This window comes from Arachis hypogaea, chromosome 1, assembly GCF_003086295.3.
Source record: "Arachis hypogaea cultivar Tifrunner chromosome 1, arahy.Tifrunner.gnm2.J5K5, whole genome shotgun sequence".
NCBI classification, from domain to species: Eukaryota; Viridiplantae; Streptophyta; class Magnoliopsida; order Fabales; family Fabaceae; genus Arachis; species Arachis hypogaea.
The window spans coordinates 10,038,011-10,044,934 of NC_092036.1; positions in this window are offsets into that span (position 1 = coordinate 10,038,011).

Sequence of the window (6,924 nt, forward strand, 5' to 3'; positions counted from 1 at the left end):
TGAAAATTCAAGTATAGTTAATTTTACGTAAAGTTGATAATTAAGAATTTTTAGATAAAAATTTAGTCAAATTAATCAAATTATTTAATTATTTTTAACTATTAATTTCACATGAAGTTAACTGTACTTAAATTTTTATCTTATTCTATTTCTATCCTGATTATTCTATTCCCGGACCCGGAGTGGTTGATAGTGGAGTAATGGAGGTAAAGTGACGTGGCCGTGGTTGATGGTTGTGAGCGACTGAGCAGAATGGATATAAGTAGTAGACATGGATAGATTGAGTGGTACAAAAAATAGAGAGATAGTAAAGAGGAGAGGAGAGAGAAGAAATATTTTATTTTAAAAAAAAATATATTTAATTTTAATTGTAATGAAAATGTGTTATGTGTTATAATATTTGACTAAATTTTTATAGTAATTTTTTAAATTCATGACTTTTATTAGTTTGATTTTTTAGATTTAATTGCACTATAGTAGCCTTTGATATTAAATTCGGAATATCATAATAGTTTTTGGATTTTTTTCGGTCTGAGCCCAATAAATACAGTGATAATCTAACACTCCTATTCGTCCCTGGTCAAAGAAATTTTGTTTTGTCAATCTCTCTTTGTTACGTGACAAGTTATTTAAAGAAAATATTAAAAATAATGAAATTGAAATAAGAATTAGAACGTCAGAATTTAGTAGATGTTAGAATTTATTCTATAAATATTACTTATTCACATTTTTATTACCTTATTTTTTTATTTTTTTAATATATTTTTTTCAATTTTTTCAACTAAAATTTTGCTAATATTTTTTTTCGGTTGCTACAAATAGCGGAGATTCATAATTTTCCTAACATATTGGGTGACATGTGCATGCATTGTCAATGAGTGATTATCGTGAGATACAATTACAATTATAGTACTTGGGATTTTGACTTCTTCAAATTTTTAGATATAACATGTATTTTTTAGAATTTCTAGTTATCAACGTGTTAAATCGTTTACCAGTATTCGATAATATTTCAAAAGATCGTATTCCGAAGATAAATTATGCTATTAATGACAATAATTATGTTATATGATACGATTAATAGTAATTTTTATTAAAGAAGAGAGTGAGAGACATACTCCTTTAGTCTTTATTTATTGTTTATAACGTAAAAAATTTATATAAAACTATTTTTTATAACAGTTGACTATACATCCATATAATTTTTCATCTAAGTCCATCAAATTGGCCCAACACAAAAAAATACAATCCCATTAAATGAGCGTGTATTACACGCGTCCAAACCCCGTTTAACATTTATTCGCACTTTTATTATGAAACAATGTTCCTTTTTCAACCTCAAAACCGCTACTGAAGTTCAAATCTCTCTCAAAATCTCTCAAAGCTCGTTCATGTTTTCTGCGAAAATTGCTTCTACTCCAGAATTGCGTAAAGCTTCCGAAAGAAAGAAGAAAAAACAAACAAAATCAAGAAAAGAGACTGTAAAAGGTATGAGAAAAATTACTGTTCATTTAAAATCTCACATTCTCGCGTTTCTCCTAGTTGGATTTAAGGTTTAGTGGATTGATTTGCTTTGTTTAGTAGATCGATCTATTCTGATTCCATTTTTTTGTATAACTAGGACATACAAATAGAAATGTGTTGTTATTTTTTGTGATATATAGTACGATTCATTGGAGTTGGTGATTTAGATTCACTTGATTGTTAGTGTGTTCAGTTGACTTTTTTTGCATGCAGAAATATTTTTCTTGCTGATTGAATGTTTATCACGTTTTATTCAAAACATGAATGGAGATCGATTTATTGGAGTTGGTGATTTCCATTCACTTGATTGTTATGTGTTCAGTTGAGTTCTTTTGCATGCAGAACTATTTTTCTTGTTGAATGAATGTTTATCACGTTTTATTCAAATATGAAATGGGTTCGGTTCATTGGAGTTAGTGATTTTCATTCACTTGATTGTTAAGTGTTCAGTTGCATTCTTTTGCATGCAGAAATATTTTTCTTGATGATTGAATGTTTATTACGTTTTATTCAAATGTGAATGGAGTTCGGTTCATTGGAGTTGCTGATTTACATTCACTTGATTAAAATATGCATGGTTGTGCTTGTTGGTGTATTGAGTGAAGTATTGACCAAATTTTTTTAACTTAACAGCAAAAATAAAAAAAGATGATGATGATGACAAAAAAGAAGAAGTTGCGCTATAACGTAAGCATATATACACATTAAATATATTTATTACTTTTTATTTAAATAAACTCTATTTTGTATTATAAATATATTATAACATACTATTTCAAAATCTTGCAGAAAACTCATGATCTCAGATGCTAGACAAAAGCAATAGCGAGGGTGTTCAAGGCAATGAGTCAGAAAAAGAGAGATATTGTCGACGAAATAGGATTCTGTGCGCTAGCACATATCCCAGAAATGAATGTCTCTGACAAGCTCTTGAGAGAATTGCTTGCTTGCTATGATGACTACTATGGATACTTGAACACTCTGTATGGCAGAATATACATAACACATGCCAAGGTAGCAAATACACTGGACGTAAACCACGGCGGTAAAATCCCTTCAACTTGTGCTTATTTCGGTTCTTTGATTCCTTTATTTCCGGTTCATTTGTGCGCATAAAATAAAACTGAGTCTTTTTTACTAATTTGTTGCTATTAAAATGTTGTAGGGAATTGTTTTCCTAAGAAAGTTGAGTACGACGGACTTAGTGAGCAAAACAAGCAGATAATCGACAGCTTCAAAAGTGCTACATTGGCATCTTTGACAAAGTCTGTCCTTGATATGAGTGTTGAGGGGGAGGAGAACCGTAAGAAGTTCAAGAGCAATTTTGTCGTCTTTGTCCAGAAGTGCTTCTTGCTACTAACGACGGTGAGCACGACCTCCCCGATCCATAAGCTCTCTACCCTTTGTGTGGACAACATTCAACAATGGAATTGGGCAACTCATGTGCTGAGCTTCTTGAGGAAGGGTATCGAAGCCCAAAAATAGGGAAAGAAACAGTCTGTTGACGGCTGCGTATTTATTTTGATGATGATATATTTCCATGAATCTAAGTTTCCTCGACTGGATGCACCTGAGACTCCCGGGAGACCGTGGGTGGCCCACTAGACATGGAGTCTTCTGCTCGAGTGGATTGCTAAGGAAGCAACTGATATGATGGTAAATTAAAAAAAAATTCCTTGAAAATTTGGTTCAGTTGCTTATAAAATACTCTGCTAACTAAATAAGTTTGTGTTTTAGGGACTTGTGTACAGAGCACAACTAAGGGAGAGAAAGACAGAAGAAAGAAGATGTCAAAAAACAGTTCTTCTGAAGGGGAAAGAGAAGGGAAAGCTGAAGAAAGAAAAAAAATTGTTGTTCTTGATTCTTCTTTGGAATAAGATAGTTTTTCCGAATCCGAATCCGAATCTGAATTTCAATCTGAGAAAACACCGCCAAACAAAACAACAAGACAAAAGAGGCTGGTGAAAAAACAAAAGATTGTTTCGACAGATTCAGAAACCACAAGTGAATCTGAAAACAAAAGCAGTCCGACGGATTCGAAAAACACAAGTGAATCCGAAAATTAGTATGTTTCAAAAATGACTATTATTGGTTCATTGCTATGTTTGTTTGATGTTCATTTAGTTTAGTTTTGCTTGTATTTGGTTAAAATTATTCTTACGCACTTGTTCTTATGTATCGCAAAGAAGAAGAATAAATTGAAAAAACAGTGACAAGAAAAAGAGAACAACCACAGAAGGTGGTTAAAAAAACAAAGCAAAAAACGGGAGCTTGTTTCGACAATTTAGAGAGCACAAGTGAATCTGAAAACCAGTAAGTTTGGGAATTGATTATTTTTGGTTCATTGCTATGATTGTATGATGTTCATCTGGTTTAGTTTTGATTTTATTTGATGAAAATTGCTTGTGTGTGCTTGTTAAGTAAATTACATTTGTGATATTTCTCTCTAGTATAAATTCAATGTGTTTGTATGTGTTGCAGAGAAAAAGAAATTAAAAAAAACATCGACAATGAAAAGAAAACAACCGGAGAGGGTTGCCAAAAAAAAAAATCAAGCAAGCTTGTTCTGACAGATTTAGAAAGCAAAACTGAATCTTAAAAGGAGTAAGTTTCTGAAATCATATTTTCGGTTCATTGATAGTTTTATTTTAGTTTCATTGATACTCATTTTATGAATTTTCAGAAGTGAACAAGTAAAGGTCAGCACGGCCGAAAGAAGAAGGGAGGCGTTGCAGCTATTAAATGAAAAGAGAGCAAAGAAAAAAAATGATGGAGCTTGAAAAGTAAATATTGCTCTGGATGACTTTGACTCGACAGAGGCGCGAAATGATTTATTTGAGTCGTAAGATTCGGTTTCTTATATCAAGTTCTTTTCCTTTATTTGCTAAATTTTCCTAAAACCTCTTGTAATTCCTCTGAATTTACTGAATAATATTTATTTTTTTGCTTAGACTGCCGACTATACATTTGGGCAGCGAACCTTTACAAACTCAGACGAGCTCCACACCGTCTGTAAATGCACCGGCCAATGCCAGGTAAATTCGGTTCTTTTCTTGGTTTGAATTCGGTTCATTGGATTCCAAAAATGAATTTCAGGTGTTTCTATTCATCTGCTTTTAATATTGGTTGATGATTTTAATTTGATATCTTTTTTATTAGGAAAAATTTCCCAGAAACTCCCGTAAAAATTTTTAGAAGAAAGAAACTCCATCAAAAACAGAGTTTCCAAACTCGAACGGTGTAAGTTGAAATATTTATGTTGGTCTTTAGATTTCGGTAATAAATTTTGTTTAATTAATCACACGGAATCTGTGTTTAATTGTCAGTAGCACTACACCTGATCCTAAACTCCAAATCATTGCTGTTGGAGGAGAAACTCAGTCTCAACCTCTTGATATGTGAGTTTTTTAATGTGCAACTTTCAGTTTTTCGGTACCTATTCTAGTAACTCAATATTAACTTCTTGCTTGTTCATCTTTCATAGAGCTCCTATTGTTGTGTCTCTTCCTAGTTCTCTTGTGGAAGAGATAATAAAACATCGAGAGACCTTCACCAATGTCCCTTGCGAGAGCCAAACAGAAGAAGCTTCTGTGAATGAGTAAGTTGTAATTAATGATTTTTCTAAAAATTTTTATACCGTATATCTCATAAATTCTTTGCATGTTACGTTAACATTAATGATTTTGCTAAAAAATTTTATACAGTATATCTCATAAATTTTCTTTCAGTAGGTGGTCAATGCCGTGTGTATGATTCTCAACAACAAAAAATCTTGCCAGTTTGAGGAAAAAATTTACTGTGTGCCGACGGATATTCTGGTAAGCCAAATTTTTTATTTCTTAAATAATTTAGAATTCAGTTCATTTGTGATTTAATTGAGGTTCATTTTCCAGAATTTTATGTTGGAAAACCATGGGGTGAATTACATTGATCCAAATACCAACAAGGCCTACCGGATCGATATCGATCAATATGCATACTACCGCTATTTTCTTGACAAAAGAAAATTGGCATCACATCCATTTGTAAGTTGTGATTTCTAAAACTTCTTTGATAATTCTGTCATTTGCTATCATTTAGACTGAAATATTCTATCATTTTTCCAAACTTCAGTTATTTGTGCCAATTTGCAACAGAGGACATTGATGGTTGTGGATTGCCGATGTCAAGAAGAAGGTATTCTATGTGCTTGACCCCATCAATAAAAGAAAGATGAAATACCTGATTCAAGAATTAAACTGAACAAATTTGTTGTAAGTTATTTACATCATACATATTTTGTTGTAAATTATTCAAACATGAGTAGAATTCAGTTCATTGGAGTTGGTGATTTACATTCACTTGATTGTTAAGTGTTCAATTGAGTTCATTTGCATACAGAAATATTTTTCTTGCTGATTGAATGTTTATCACATTTTATTCAAACATGAATGGAATTTGGTTTATTAGAGTTGGTGATTTAGTTTCACTTGATTGTTAGGTGTTCAATTGAGTTCTTTTGCATGTAGAATATATTTTTTTTGCTGATTGAATGTTTATCACATTTTATTCAATCACTGCTTGTGCCTAATTTTACTTTTTGTATCCTTTTTAGGGATTAATTGTCTCCCAGATAAGAGTTTACGCTGGAACAGAACCCTTAATGGAGGACAGAGAGAGAGTAGAAGCAGAGTATATCAGGCTCAACAGTCAACAAATAAAATAAAAATCTTTCTTTGCTATAGTGTTATTTTTAATGTGTTTTATTGTGTATACTATTAATCATATATTTACTTATTTCTTGCTTATCTATGATTGCGGGATATACGTCATGAAATGGCTGAAAACAATTGATCCTCAAAAGATCAAAAAAGGAAAAAGATATCAATATAAAAATTGGACACAAGTAAGTAATTTCTAAATTAATGAAATTCATTTCATTTCTTATTTCAATTGGGTTAATTTCTTATGTAACTAATTCATTTAAATTGAATTGTAGGAAAAAATTGATGCCTTTAGACACGAATATAGTCCAAACATTCTGTTGCACAAAATGAACAAAATCAGAGACCAAGTGATTTGGGCATCTGAAGCCATAAGATTCCCAAAATCATCTGCTGCCCTCGCCAGCCCTTTTTGGTAAGTTCACATCTAGGGATATAGATAGTAAATAGGTTATAGTTTTTTTGACTGGTTGTAATTAATACTATTTTGTTTAACTTGTTTAAAAAAGGAAACACTGCTTCTTTAATGTATATATGTGAATATTAATGTAAATATTAGTGGAAATTTAATGTTAATAAAAAATCTGATGTTAATGTATATATCTGTTGGAACTGTCTGGCTACTATTTTTTTCTAGTTTCACAGTGAATGAATTCAGGGTATTTATCAAACATTTAGAGCCCCAAAAACACAAATG